Below are 15,155 nucleotides of genomic sequence, written 5' to 3'. Positions count from 1 at the left end.
AATCAAAAGACGCATTGCACTGGGCAAATCTGCTGCAAAAGACCTCTTTAAAGTGTTGAAAAGCAAAGATGTCACCTTGAAGACTAAGGTGCGCCTGACCCAAGCCATGGTATTTTCAATCGTGTCATATGCATCCGAAAGCTGGACAACAAATAAGGAAGACCGAAGAAGAATTGACGTCTTTGAATTGTGGTGTTGGTGAAGAATATTGAATATACCATGGACTGCTGAAAGAATGAACAAATGTGTCTTGGAAGAAGTACAAACAGAATGCTCCTTAGAAGGAACAATGGCGAGACTTTGTCTTACATACTTTGGACAGGTTGTCAGGAGCGATCAGTCCCTGGAGACGGACATCATACTTGGTAAAGTACAGGGTCAGTGAAAAAGAGGAAGACTCTCAGTGAGATGGATTTACACAGTGGCTGCAACAATGGGCTCAAGCATAACAATGATTGTGAGCATGGTGCAGGACCGGGCAGTGTTTCATTCTGTGGTGCATAGGGTCTCTATGAGTTGGAACTGACTTGTCGGCACCTGACAACAACACAAGACAGATGCAAGCCAAGGAACACCAAGGACTGCCAGAAGCTAGGAGAGAGACATGGGACAGTTCCAATCTCAGAGCCCTCAGGAAGAATCAACACGGCTGATACCCTGATTTAAACTTCTAACCTCCAGAACTGTGAGACAATAAATTTCTGTTCTTTAAAGCCACCCACATTGTGGTATTTTGTGACTGCAGACCTAAGAAACTAAGATATTGGACTTATATTGGTTTCTTGAATACGTCAAGCTTGCTTTTGCGTTGGAACCTTTGTACTTCCTTTTACCTCTGCCTGGAATGCACAACCCTGAGATGTTATTACTGCTCTGTTCATTGGGATCTTAGTTAAAATATCTTTTGATATTGCCCATTCTCCTCCTAGAGACCTACTCAAATAAACTCCACGTCACTAACTTGTTTTATTTTCTTTAAAGGACTTAAAGGCCACCCAGTTAATTTACATAAGATGTATCAGAGTAGACTTTATGATCTAAGGATGTGTTATGAAGTTATATCCCAGGTGAAGCTAGAATTCTAATTGGGAATTCACTCCCCCAGAGGATGGTGGGAAGCTATTAGCTAATATTGTATCAAAAAGGCCACACACCAGAGGAGACTACTCAGAGCACTTCAGCTATATTTATCTCCTGATAAAGATGTTTTGCTAATTAGCATAGTGAATGTCAGAAGTGGATTTTTATTGGTGAAATTAGTGCCTTGTTAATTAGCATGATGAATGATAGAAATGGGCTCTCATTGGTAAAATTAAAGGTGGATGTGTCAAAAATATTTTGGTCATATCTCCCATTCTGGCATAAACAAGGTATAGGAAACTAGGAAACCATTTACTTTTGGGATTGGAACACAAAGCTTGATCCCTAAATCTTCCACGTCCAACCATTTAGAAGAGTTTTGCTTGCCTAATGCTGACCATGAGGGTAGCAGAATCCTACCTCTGGAATATTGTCACCTCTGCCTTGAATGAAACTTGCATGGAAGATAGTATGGGATTAACTCAAAGGAGCAAGGGGTTGCACTCCATAAAGCCACAGAACAGATTGTATTAACTATCCTGTGCCTGCTTGCTAATATATTTTATTTCATAAAAAACTGTATATGTGGCAGAATTTGGAGTGAGATTCGCTTTCATTATAACCTAACAGCAAGGTTTTGGGGGGAGTAGCTCACCCTCATCCATCTCAAAGCTTGTGATGGTGAATATTATCTACCAGAAATAACCCAATTTGTAGGTAGCAAGTTGACTTAGATTCAGTTCACAAAATTCAGTAGATAAAATCCACTTGTATATTTATTTGTTTACTGTTTAGTACTGCCTCTCCCCAGTGTAGAACATTCCAGAGCAGGGCCCTTAAGTGATCTTTTCTAGCTGTGTTCCCAGAGCCTGGCACCTAGGAGGCACTACTGCAGGCACTCCATAGTTATTTAACATTTTTGAAAACAGAAAAAGGGGAGAAGAAGTAAGAAAGCTAAAGAGAGGAATAGAACAGAAAAGCAGGGGTGAGGGATACTGGGGAGAAGAATGAGGGACAGGTGCACAGAGAGGAAGTCCCCAAACCAAACAGTTCTTAGTCTTAAACAGGCAACCGAGGAAAACAGTAGAGATGTGTTTTCAAAAGTGTCTCTTAGAACACTGGCCTTGCAAGCTGCCGTCTTAGTTACCTAGAGCTGCCATTACAGAAATAGCACAAGGGTGGGGTTTTTAAAGAACAGAAATTTGTTTTTTCATAGTTTGGAGGCTAAAAGTCCTAATCAGGGTCTTGGCTACATTGATTTCTTCTGTGAGACCCTCTCTTAGTTCTGTCCTTGGTGTTTCTTTGCTTGTACACAATCCTCGCATTGTCTATCTTCCCCTGTGTTGGGTCTCTGTGTCCATTCTGCTCTTTTTATAACTCAGAAGTGATTAGATTTAGAACCTACCATACTCAGGTATGGCATTGTTAACATAAGAAAGAATTCCCTATTTTAAAACAGGATCATATTTACAGGTATAAAACAAATAAACAAAACAACCAAAACAAACCAGTTGCCACTGAGTCAACTCCGACTCATGGCGACACCATGTATGTCGGAGCAAAACTGTGCTTCACAGGGTTTTCAATGGCTGATTTTTAGGAAGTAGATTGCCAGGTCTTTCTTCTGAGGCACCTCAGGGTGGACTTGAACTTCAGCCTTTCAGTTAGTAGCCAGTTGCTTAACCATTCGCATGACCCAGGGACTCCATTTACAGGTATAGGGGCCAAGATTTCAATACGTACTTTTGGAGATCGCAATTCAATTCCTAACAGATGCTAGGAAGAAAGAAGTATTTTGTGGTTAAATAAAATTGGTAAGGGTTGCATACAACCTCTCCCTCTTAAATGTCCACAATGCATAAGTGCATATTAAGGGCTCTGAGAGGCATTTTAGGAACACGAACACACACACACACACACACACACACACACACACACACACACAGACACACAGAGCAAAACAAATAAAGGCTGCATAACTTTTCTTTACCCAATATTTCCCAAACGTAATTGAGCATGGGGACTCTCTTTCTCTGTGACATTTATTAACAAACTCTGAAAAAGGCTTTAGCAGAGCATAAAGGATGCGGATAGGAGAGTGGCAAAGAAAATATCAGTGCTTTCATTGTCCTGCGAAGCTACTGCTAGGACAAGAGTTTAACCTCCGCTACCCGTGTTCCTCAGGCACGGAGGGCATCCGCGGCTGGGCTCTGAAGCAGTCAGAAAACAGCTCTCAGTCTTCTTCTACCTTCTGACCCACCCTTCTTCGCCCAGAGAAAGGAAGATGGACTGAATGGCTGAACCTTGGAAGCAGGAATACCGAGAGATAACTAGGAGCAATCATGCACTGAAAATCGGATATGAACGCGCTACCCAGTGTAGCAGAAAAAATGTACCCATGAGAGTTCCCAGTACAGTGAACCCCACTTACTACATCCTTTTAAAGACCAGCCTAATGCTCATATATGCACAATACTTCCTTTCCTTGGCCCTCAGAGAGATATTATGAAGGTGTTTCACTTTAGTAAGGTTCATGAGTTTATGGCCTTGAGAACGCCCTTGAGAATAAACTCTAGGGATTTAGAGAAAGGGAAAGAGAAGCTACTTTTAATGGATTTTGTCTACATCTCTTTTCCATAATATTGCAACTAACACATCTGAATTAGTTAAATTTTCTAAACTCGGCAAGTGCCAAAGGGAGATGACTGTTTCTCTTCTCTTATTATTCTTAGTTCACTGAAAATCAAATCATGTCACAAAGTTTGGCAAATGCTTTTGGGGGAGATTTTTAAAATATAAATACTCTAAAATGCCTGCAATTACATTACTGGATTTTTTAATGTAAGGGGCACATGAATATGTGCAAAGGTCAAAAAATAACAATGGGAATGTGCTGTTGCTCAGACCCCAAGCTTCGTATGTGCTGTTCTTTCTACTTGGAACTCTTGGGTCTCTCCTTTGTCTCACTAATCACCATTCATTCTTCTAACCTCAGTTTAAATGGTATTTCCTTTGGCAAACCTTTTCAGAACTACCTGCCTAGTCTAAGTTATAAAAATCTGGTCAGGTGTCCCCATGGTAACTTCTCTTATCATACTTGGCTTCTTATTTAATTGCCCATTTACACTTGATTATAAGATCTATGGGGACATGGACCAGGGGCATCTCATTTATTAAGCAAATAATAGATGCTTAATAAATATTTGTTGGTTAATATTATTTTGGTTTAGCTTGAGTATAACTTAGTTCTTGGTATCCAAAGTTGCATTTGGAGAAAATTACATAAACATAATTATTAATTTCCAGTTTATACGTATACTAATATTCATAATCACTCGAAGAAACGTATTTCTGGGATTGGCTTCAGAGTAACGTAACCAAAATTTAAAAAAGGAAGCTTAACTTAGGAATTTTGAAAATTGGAAAATAGAGAGCTAAGAGATAATGTTTGCGAAGTAACTTTGCATTTTAACAAGTTCATAGAAATGACGTACTTCCTCAAAGTATTGTTTTTGGTTATAAATTCAAAGTTAGATGATCGAGTGGCATTTCTCATTGTTTAAGATGACTGATTCAGAGTTTGCTTCGTGGTTTTCTAGTTACATAATTGTAGAGGCCAAGTACTTATGTGAAAGCCACAGATGTATAAGCAAATAAATGAAAGACTGCCTACACACACACACACTTTGAAAAGTTTCTTTTTTCTTGAAAAATTATTTATTTGCATTTGTGTTTACATGGCTATGGGCATATATTTGGGTGTATGTGTATGAGGGACAGGGATGAAAAGAGAGAAAGGAAGGGTGAACGAAAGGAAAGAAAGAAACAAAGAAATAAAAAGAAAATAAAGATACAAGCAGAAGAAATAGAATTCAGAGCCAAATTCCTGGGTTCTTGGTGTAAATAAATTAACAAAACAAAAACAAACACGTTTGATTGAAGATACAAAAGAAACTGAAGTTTGTGTGTGTGTCTGTTTATGTGGGTGTTATTTCTTGGTAGTCTGCTGCGTTCATTATCCTAGATACGTAAGTTGTATCAGGTGTTTCTAATTTCTGATAAAACTTTTATGCAAATAAAGTGTATACTAAAGCAATTTGACAATGACCAAAATTTGATTGCATGTTGCACAAAGAGCAAGTGAAATGAAAGAATTTGGAATTTTTCGTGTAATTGGTTGATATGTGGCAAATAAATCTTTACTGGCCAATCAAGTTTGTACAGATTGGTTTCAAAATAACAAAAAATATACAGGGGACACAGCTTAGGTGTTTTGAAAGAAGGAGTAGGCTCATAGAGAATGTGGGAGATGCGGGGACAAGACAAAGAGAGCACAAAACTGCTCTGGAAGAGACTAGAATCGAGGGAATAGGGGAGATTACAAATTTTGAAAGTCAAGCTTCATTGTGCTTAGTTTGAGTTTAGTACAAACAATCTTCACTTTATTCTAAAAAAAGCTGCGTGAGCATTTGGAGAGGTACAAAGAAGGAACAGAAAGATAGAGGCACTCACGACAAGCTATAAATCTTGATGCTTAAATTGAGTGGAGGGAGTTGAGACAGTATAGTGCAGTACTTGTTAAAAAAAAGTGACAAATGGTGTTTCCATTTGCGAAAGTCATTTACAATTGGCCATTAATAAAAGGCTGGGATAGGGGGAGCCTCTTGCAGAAGTTTTCGAATTTCAGTCTTCAGATTTAGCCTATTTTATTTAATTGTATTTAACAGCTTAGAGTTAATTTTATTCATATATGTATAAGGTCTCAAATGGAAAACATTTTGGTAATTTGCATGGCTGTTTTCAAGACTGCGAAATCTAATCGTCACAGACAATAGAATCAGAACGTCGGCAATGGAAATAAGAGAAAAAAATGACTGATGTAAATCAGCCTTTGAGAAGTTAGGTTTCCCCAAAATGACCCAAATCAGAGCCATGTCCTTACATATAAAGCCGATGCTCTTGGAAGTAGTTGATGGCATTCCCAGAGAAACTGCATGTCCTGCCTGGAGCCATGATCTACTCCTAGCATACTCTCTGTAGTATTGCACTGTCTTCTAACAAGAGAAAATAAACTTCTTCCTCTTGATGTTTTATTACTTGGCGGCTTAGCTTATAAAGTACTTTTCCTTAAAGTGGCTTTTGGGTGGCTGTTAGATTCCTTGCTCTCTTGGTATCCTTGAATCCACTGGGTACTGTAATTATTATAATTGTGGGCCATAACTGTCTTGTTTTGGGGCCATCTGCTCTTCTCACTTGAATAATACAGTGTCATTGGGCACACATAAATCACAGTCAGGGTAGTTTTCTCTCTTCCTGACGTGACAAACACCAAGCACATTTAGAATTCAGCCTTGTAATTAAGCAGGGCCCAATCTCTATAGTCAGGGCTGATACAGAGGGATTTGCAGCCTGGAGGAATGGCTCTTTGTGTTGACCTTGGATGGCAGACATTTCAGCATGAGAAGGAATTGCCGCCCCTGTGCCTGCCTGTCCTTATCTCTGACCCTAAACCATTTCCCCAGATTATGTGGTTAGGACACTGGCTCTAAATTTAGAGTGAGAAAACCTCAGCCTCAGTTTCATCACCTATAAAATTCCCTATCTTGGAGGGCTCCTGTGAGGCCAAAATGGGATTATGTACAAGAACTTTGTCAGCTATTCTAAGAAGTACAAACTGGTTCTTCTCGAAGAATTTCCTCAAAGTGCGTGGCTGTGTATGAGTGCACATTTGGATACCTGCCCCTCTGTTGTAGTTAATCGGTGTACTTTTTTCATAGTCCTTCCCAGCCCTCTTTCCCTATCAAAGAACCTAGAGTTCTCCAATGCCAACCATTCATGGCTCAGCTGAATCCTAATGTGCAGTGTTCTGTATGTGAAGATGTTGCTGCTTCTCTCTCAGTACTGAATGACATGATTTGTTACCTAGACTCTCAAAGAGGGTCCTCTCGGTAGGGTGACCAACTGCTGCAATTGGCCCAGGACTGTCCCGATTTTAGCCCCGAAAGTGTTGCATCTCAGGAAATCCCTCAGTCATGGTCTTAAAAGTGTCTCAGTTCTCAGTACTCAGTACTCAGTTATGAAAACTCAACAATGTGAGGTGGCTGCCTCAGAGCTGGCAGTGTTGTCCGTTGTTCTGAAAAAATTCTTTGGTCTTAACTATGCATTTGATTCTATTATGAACATGACTTGCACTATCTCCTTGTGCTATGCTCTAACTCAGCAGTTTCAGGTTGTGCCTCTCTCAATCCCAGCATTCCATATAGCGCGAAGATTGGGAGTTGAGAGTATGCAGCTCTAGCCTTCCTCTTGCCATTTCAACCACAGAAACTCATCTGTATTGTCTTTAAGATATTGGGCTCTGTGTAAGATCTGCCCAGAGAAAAGACATTCTTTTACTAAACAAAGTTCAAACACCATTACCCCAACCAAGGTACTAACTCTACTTAGGCTTCAACAAACAAGCCAGAATAAATTTAAGGAAAGAGGAGAAGTAGGACTAGCTTTGATGCAGTAGCGTTTGTGTTTTCCCCATTTCTTTTGTTGGAGGTAAAAAATGATGTACCAGCAGTCATATGTTGATAAATTGTAACATATTTTCCCAAATGTCTTTTTCTTCTTGAGCTCCCTTCCCGGTCTCCCTGATAGCACAAGTTACCTTGTCGCATTCCTCATGCGAACATTACTCAGAATGTTAGGCATTGACTAATGGTGGCCCTGTGAAATACAAGGAAAAAAAATGGAAAAAGCTTTCAGTTTCAAAATCTTTCTTAGTATGTCAAAACTTTATGGTATAACGTGGGTCAGCTGTGCTTTGTTTGGCATTGGCGTATGAACCTGGTGTGATTATTAGGTGATAAAAGTGATTTAATACATAGCCATGCACCTATGTCTTGTCATAAACAAGTAATTGTGTTGTGATGCACATATCTTCACACACACAAACACATCAACTTTGGAAAGAAAGAGCCATTCCTTGCACTAGAACCTGTAAGGGAAGCAGGATAAAATGCTGAGGCTAAAGAACAAATGGCCAACTGAGATTGCCGAGAATTTCTTGGGTTTGGGCTATGACAGAGAGGCCTAATTCAGATTAGATTTGGAGACAGGAACTAAATATTTCAGGCCAAAAGAAAATGTTTTAATGAAAATTCAAAGAAGTAGGAGTTTCTTCTTCCTTTTTCTCTTATTCTTCCTCTTTCTTCCCATGAATCTGTTTTTCTGGCTCTGATGTTCACTAAACTGTTACATAGGTCTTTCCTTCCTGAGTTAAAACATAGGCGGGATGATAAGGAATTATTTCTGGAAGAGAAGAGGGCTACTGTTGCAGTGCAATTTGTAGAATGATGAGAAAACATCAGAGGGAATCCGGGAAGGACATTATTAACTGCGAAGAAATTGGCAACATTCCCAGATGAATCTAGAACATTGTGACAGCTTCCCTAGTGTTGCATTCCTTTAGTTCAATCTCGTTTAGTTTTGCTTTGGTCATAAAATACATGTCACATAAAATTTAACATTTTAACAATTTTAAAGTATACAAGTTAGTGGCACTAAGCACATTTACAGTGTCGTGCGACCATCACCATCTTTTAATTTTGTATTTTTTTAACTTTCTCTTTTCTCAATTTCTTTTCTTGTAAACCTGAAACGTAGTCCTGGGCAGAAATACAATGATCGTAATCAGGTTATCCTTCCACCAGAACATGGGGAAAAAGGGTTGTATGTGAATGTGCTAATACGATTCTAAGTGGTTTCAAACGGTTCTGTTTAATTCTCTCTGTGCCATGTAATTCCCGAGGGACATGCACCAAATTGATAAACTCAGTGCTAAAGTGAACTGTCTCATCTAGTCTCCAGCTGCCTCTGACTGAAGTGTCAGAACACAATCGTGCACTCGCGGTATTGCTTTCCTGTAGAAGAAACACTTCAGCACACTATCGACATCGTGAGCAAATTAAAAGACTTACCAAAGTTAATATTCTCTCACATTACAACAACATCTCCTATAAATTATTAAAGCCCACACAATTTATTACCCATGTTAGGGAAAAATAAATAAATAAATAAAGCAAGTTGAATCATGAGCCATGATGCTTAATGATTTATTTTTTGGTCTTCAACGTGTTGAGGTTTATAAATCATCCCGTTCAACCCTGCACCGCTTCAAGAAGAAAGCAGTTGCTGGCCATGCCCTTCTCTCACCAGTGATCCCCTATGCACGGGATGGAAGCGTATTCATTATTCTAGCATCTATCAGCGGCCTCTCTGTTTCAGGCTGGCTGTTCCTTTTCATTATTATAATGCTTAAGCATGGCATTGAATGAATATGATTTAAGGCTTTAGATGACAGATCTAAGCCTTTTCAGAAATAAATATTAACTTTATTATTTAGGCAGGGAAGCCAGACTCAGACTCCTTGTATTGTCTCAAGGCTGCTAAGTAAATCAAGATTGTGTCTTAAAATCTTTTCCACCAGCCTCAGTACTAGTATATTGCATTCTATGGTTTTAAGCAAACAAAAACGCTTTATTCCAATGTGAGTGCTGTTTTACCTGGAGCTCTGCCACTGATGTGGGCAAGTCATTTCAGCTCTCAAAGACTTCATTTCATAATCTATCGAATGAGCATGGTGTATTAAATAATTTCTACATTCTCTTCTGGCTCTAAAATTCTAATATTAAAGTACATAACTGCAAATTGAGCTCAGCAATATCCCTACTGGTGTTGCCTTGGAGTTCCTAAAAGGCCTGTGAAAATTTTCCCAGGGCATCTCTCTGCCTTTGCCCTAATTAGTTCCAAGAGGCCTGGGGTCTAATCTGGGCCCCTCTGCCCCCTTCTTGTTTGTGCTGGCCATGCAGCAGGAGAAAGGTTTCAGGAGGAAGTGAGCTGCATTTGAAAAGAATTAGAAGTTAGAGATGGGGTAGAACCATGGAGATTCTTCTGGAAAAATGGGCAAATGTAAAAACTCTAAAAAGATCCTCTGGGGTTAGTTTTCAATTCAAGGCCTTTGGTGACCTTTGGCCTGACAGCCTTTGCTGGTTTGCACATCCTCTCAATGAGGAGCGTCTAGTCTCAGTACCTCTCCATTTTGGGTTGCAGTTCTCTAGTGTACAATCTGTGCACTGGAATCCTCTCTTGCATGTCTGATTTTTAAAATAGTGTCATGTTGTATCAGTGTCCTAAAGTCAGCAGTAAAATAAATACTCAAGTGCAAACTGAAAAGGCATGTAAATACAAGTTGTTTTAATACAGATTCTCTTGTCAAGGTAATTTGATACACATACTTCTTAGGAATTAAAATAATAAACATCAATAATGCATGGGCTACCCATTTAATTTGCTTTGCAGAAGTAAACAAACATGACTGCACTTTTTATATGGAGCCTCAAAACTTGGAAAACACAGCTCAGACTTTTAAAATGTTATTTTAGATGATATTTTATAAGCTTGTATCAGTATCCCCAGTCTCTGATGCCACTTGAAAGAAATTCTGGCTTTTCTTTATTTTAGGTATATAACTTTGGAAACATAAGCTTAATGAGCCTCCGTTTTTTCATCTGATAAATGGGGACAGTAATTTCTAGACATTTCATAGGGCCAACGTGTGTCTAAAAAGAGAAGGCATTTTTGATTGTTTTTTTAAACAGTAATAATGTATAAGGCTAAATTTGTTTAGATTTTAATTAGTATGAATAATGACTAAACACAATGGAATTCTCCATTTTTAATCTAAGCAGAAAGGCAGAATTTCACTCATCTGCCATAAAAATGTTTTCCAGGTAACAGTTACACATTCCTTTCCCTGTTTGAGGAGACTGTGGGATGGATGGAGTGAAGGAGGGTGCTTATTTTACTGGGGCCCCTTCTGCCTGTCAGGAACTGTCTCATGTTAGTTACAGAAATCTTATAACACATAGTGGCCAGGGCTGATAGTGTGGCTATTTTCTTATCTGATTAGATTCAACAAGCATTTATTTGGCTCCAACTACATGCCAGATCCTTGTTCACACAGTCAAATGGATGGTGTACTAGGGATTCCCTACACATAGGAGAATGATTTTTGTTATTATCCTCTTCCCAATGTCTGACTGTTAGGGGTGTGATGAGGATGGGGCACACTTGGGTAAGTAAGTTCAGGCATTGGCTGCCTAAGATCTTTGTAGAAGCAGACATTCGACTTATTGTAGAAGTTGTAGGATAATGCTCCATCATAAAACAAAGGTTTCAGCAGCCTTTGCTTAAATGTAAGGTCCACTCTGTTGATTAGATAGAATCATTGAACCTTATGCTACCCTATATGTACAATGGAATCCATAAGCACCCTCCTAAGAGGGGAGGCATTTAGATGAGATCGTTAAGACTTAGGTATTGTGTACAATGAATGAACATAAAAGGCTGCTTGGTATAAATAGCCATTCATTCTGTTAACAACATAAATTGAAAACTCAGGAGTGCATAAAGTCCCACTCTGGTTTATTTAGTACGTCACATGAATACCTTCACATCTGTATGCAAATATTTTACAACTGTGAAAACCCACCACTACTGATGAATGAGGGGTGCTGCTGTGAAGAGGTTGTCAAGTGGTGACACGTACACGATGGCTGTGACTTTTCCACATTGTGTTTGTCTAACCACTTGTGCGTCATAATTTTCTGCAATATACATGGGTTTTAAACGTATCATGGCACTTGTAAATACCAACTCTTGTTCCAGTGTCCCTGGCAAAATGCCTCCAATCTGATTGAAAATCTTGGCAATATATTTTGGCAGGTATTAGTATGTTTGCTGTGTAAAGGACCATGTATTAATATTTTTTTGCATTCTATAAAAACTGCAGGTTTTGAGTGATTTTTATTATATGTACAAAAAAAAAAAAAAACTCTTGTTGCTGTAGAGTCAATTCCGACTCATAGTGACCCTGTAGGGCAGAGTAGGTATTGCCTCACAGGGTTTCCAAGGAGTGGCTGGTGGATTTGAACTGCTGACCTTTCAGTTAGCAGCCGAGCTCTTAACCACTGTGACACCAGGGCTTCTATTATATGTACAAGGTGACTAAATTTTCAATTGCTATAAGACCTTTTCAAATATTTTTTTTTTTCGTATTTTAGTATACCCTTTCTTCTCTACCCCCTCACCTAACCTACACTTTGAGTGCAGAGAATGGTATCTATTTTACAGTATCAAGAAATCTACCTGGGAAGTCCAAAGCGAAGTTCCCTTTCTTGCCTTAACTATTCTAGCTGTATGACATTGGATGGACCAGTCACCTCATGTTGCTGAGGCTTGGTTAACAGACTCCATTTTGCCCATGTTCCCTCAGCATTCACCTCTACATGCTGAAGACTGTGGAGACCTTTGACTCATTGCCTGAGAACTTTCTTTGGCCCTAGTGGATATCCTCAATTTACACATAAAGCAAGCTAGAAGCGCCAGAGTGTTATCTTTGGAAGTCAACTTCAACCAAAGATGGATGGAAAGTTGGGAGATAAATATCCCAGCTTCCTTGTCCCTTGATTGGGCTAATGCTGCGTTGTGTTCGCCACCTTTCAGAGTTCCAGCAGGACTGAGCTCCAATTGCCCAAGTGAAAACTGCACTGAAAATGCACACTTTATTGGCTTTCTTCTCTCCTCTGTTTCATTCCTCGCTCCCTGACATGTGTTCTGGGATCAACTTCCGAATAAACTCTTTGTTCTTGAATCCTTGCCTTAGAGTAAGTGTCTGGGGAACCCAGTCAAGTATTTGGTTTTCTCATCTGTAAAAGAAAGTAATAATACCCTACCTATGCAGAGCATTATTGTGAGGACCAAATGCAATAATACATGTAAAAGTACTTTGAAGATGGTGAAACACTAGATAAATTCACATATTTTAATTATCATTATTACTGTCGCTATTGTATTTTTCAAACTTTAATTCAGGCATGTAAAATATTTGCGAATATAATTTTTTAACTGTGAGCTAAAGAAAAAAGATCTCTGAAAGTAATAATGTATGGTAGGATGTTATTGACAATGGGTGGAGAATCCAAAGGATGAAGAGAACTTTTCAACTACTACTGTAATACCACCCAACACCCACATAACCCTCTCCCCACATGACAGATGTCAAAGACAAAAGATTAGAAATGAGACAACTGGTTTTTCCCTGTTGTCACATCCTTTTCTCAGGAAGAATGTCTTTCCATCTTTTCTTTGTTTGGAAGGTGCCTTTTTAACATATTATAAATTCACAGGGCAGGGACTGTGTTTAAACTTTCACTTTGTAAAATGCCTTTAAAAGGTAACTAGGTTATTCAAAAATCAAAAGAGATAAGGCAAAATCATCTCACTGACCAAAGACAGAAGATTTGGGGAAAAGACAGAGGGAAGAGTTTTAAGAAGCAGGAGTTGTACACAGCAGTATCCAGCTATTACCCAAAAGTCAAGTTGAATATTGAAGCAGAAAACTAAAGATTATTTAATCCTGTGTTATCTCACAAATAAAAGCAAATATGTGGGGAATTTTTCAGGAAAAAAAAAAAACTTGTAAAATCAGAGATTTTTGTTGTTTAATATGTTTAAATCACCTTGCTTGAAAACCTGGCTAGGAAAAAAAAGTAAAATCCATAGATTGTGGCAGGAAATGGTGGGGAGGGGTATGACAGAGAAAGAAGTGTGCTCGGTAATACGTTTAGTAGCCTAAAGAGATATGAAAGTAAATGCCAAAGCAATACATTCATATTGCAGGTTCATATAATTATATCTTGCTGAGTAAATGAGTTTTATTAACCAAATGAAGAGCTAAGCACTTCATTTCAGCTTCTGTCACACTGTAATTTTCTTAGATATCAATCGGTTGTGACCACATTTGCCCCCGTCCTGAATAAACCACAGTGCAAATTGAGCTTTAGCATGTGGTTGACTGCCATGATGAAATAATGATCTTTTTAATTATCATTGATTTAGTGAAATTTAGCACAGTTTATGAGGATACTAGTGCACAGAATGAGGTCTTTTGTTACAGTCACAATTCGGGTGACATAACCATATTCTTGAGGTATTAAAACAGATACATTGCTAACAATCTTGTAGCTCTCTAAATATTTTAACTGCCATTTTTACTGAAAGGTAAGGTTTAAGAATTTTACTCTAAATTTGTCCCCACAAAGGCACTTGCTAATCTTTATTCATATATTGACTTTCTTTGTGATCTTTGGTTCATAAAAAATATTGTATTTCTCAATTTTAAACCTCATTTGGCAGTTAAGCTTTATTTTCCTGTTCCCATAATACTTAGCTGATGCTGCTAGTATAACATTTGTCTTACTGGATTATAGAGAATTGCAGAAGTGTCTGTCGCTTCCATTAGACTATGAGTTCCCTGAGGGCAGTAAATACATTTCATTTTTGCATTCTTACACCTGTCACAGTCCCTGGCATTTAGCTGGTGCTCATTAAGTGTTTGGTGATTGAATCAAACAGACACAGTGCAGTGTATTTACATTTAATGTGTTTGCTGGTTCACGTCAACACGTGTTGTTACTTATTATAATTAAGTCCTTATAAAAGAATAAATTTTAAACCAGAAGTTAAAATTACATTTTAGTTGAAAATAAATTCATTCTCAGGTTTAATTCTCTTTCAAAGGTTTTCGTCCAATGGCTTATTGATTTTAAATACTTCCTTTCCTAAAAGCAGGATTTCAAAGGTTTCTAATATTTAAAAAAAGATTTTACATTGACAAGGAAGAAACATAATAGTTGAGACCAATCTTTTACCTGATAAGTGTGAGAATTCCTGCTACATTTTAGTTTGTTCAATTCAAGCCACTAATTTTAAATAGGAAAAGAAATTGAATAAATGTTTTTAAAAATCCCAACTGCTGAAAAGTTCTGTAATATAATCTAAAATAAATATACCAACTTAACTTTTCCTTATAAAAAGGAAACTGGTAGGTTTAAAAACCATCTGCAGAATAAATATTTATGGAGCAGGATGACAACTTGACTTATCCAAAGCATTGGCATACATTTTCTTAGTTAATGTTTGAAGAAGTACTTCCATTTACAATTCTTCAGTGAACTAAAAGAAGA

Source organism: Trichechus manatus, unplaced genomic scaffold, assembly GCF_000243295.1.
Source record: "Trichechus manatus latirostris isolate Lorelei unplaced genomic scaffold, TriManLat1.0 scaffold00003, whole genome shotgun sequence".
NCBI classification, from domain to species: Eukaryota; Metazoa; Chordata; class Mammalia; order Sirenia; family Trichechidae; genus Trichechus; species Trichechus manatus.
The sequence above is the reverse complement of the archived record's forward strand: the minus strand, read 5'-3'. Positions refer to the sequence as shown.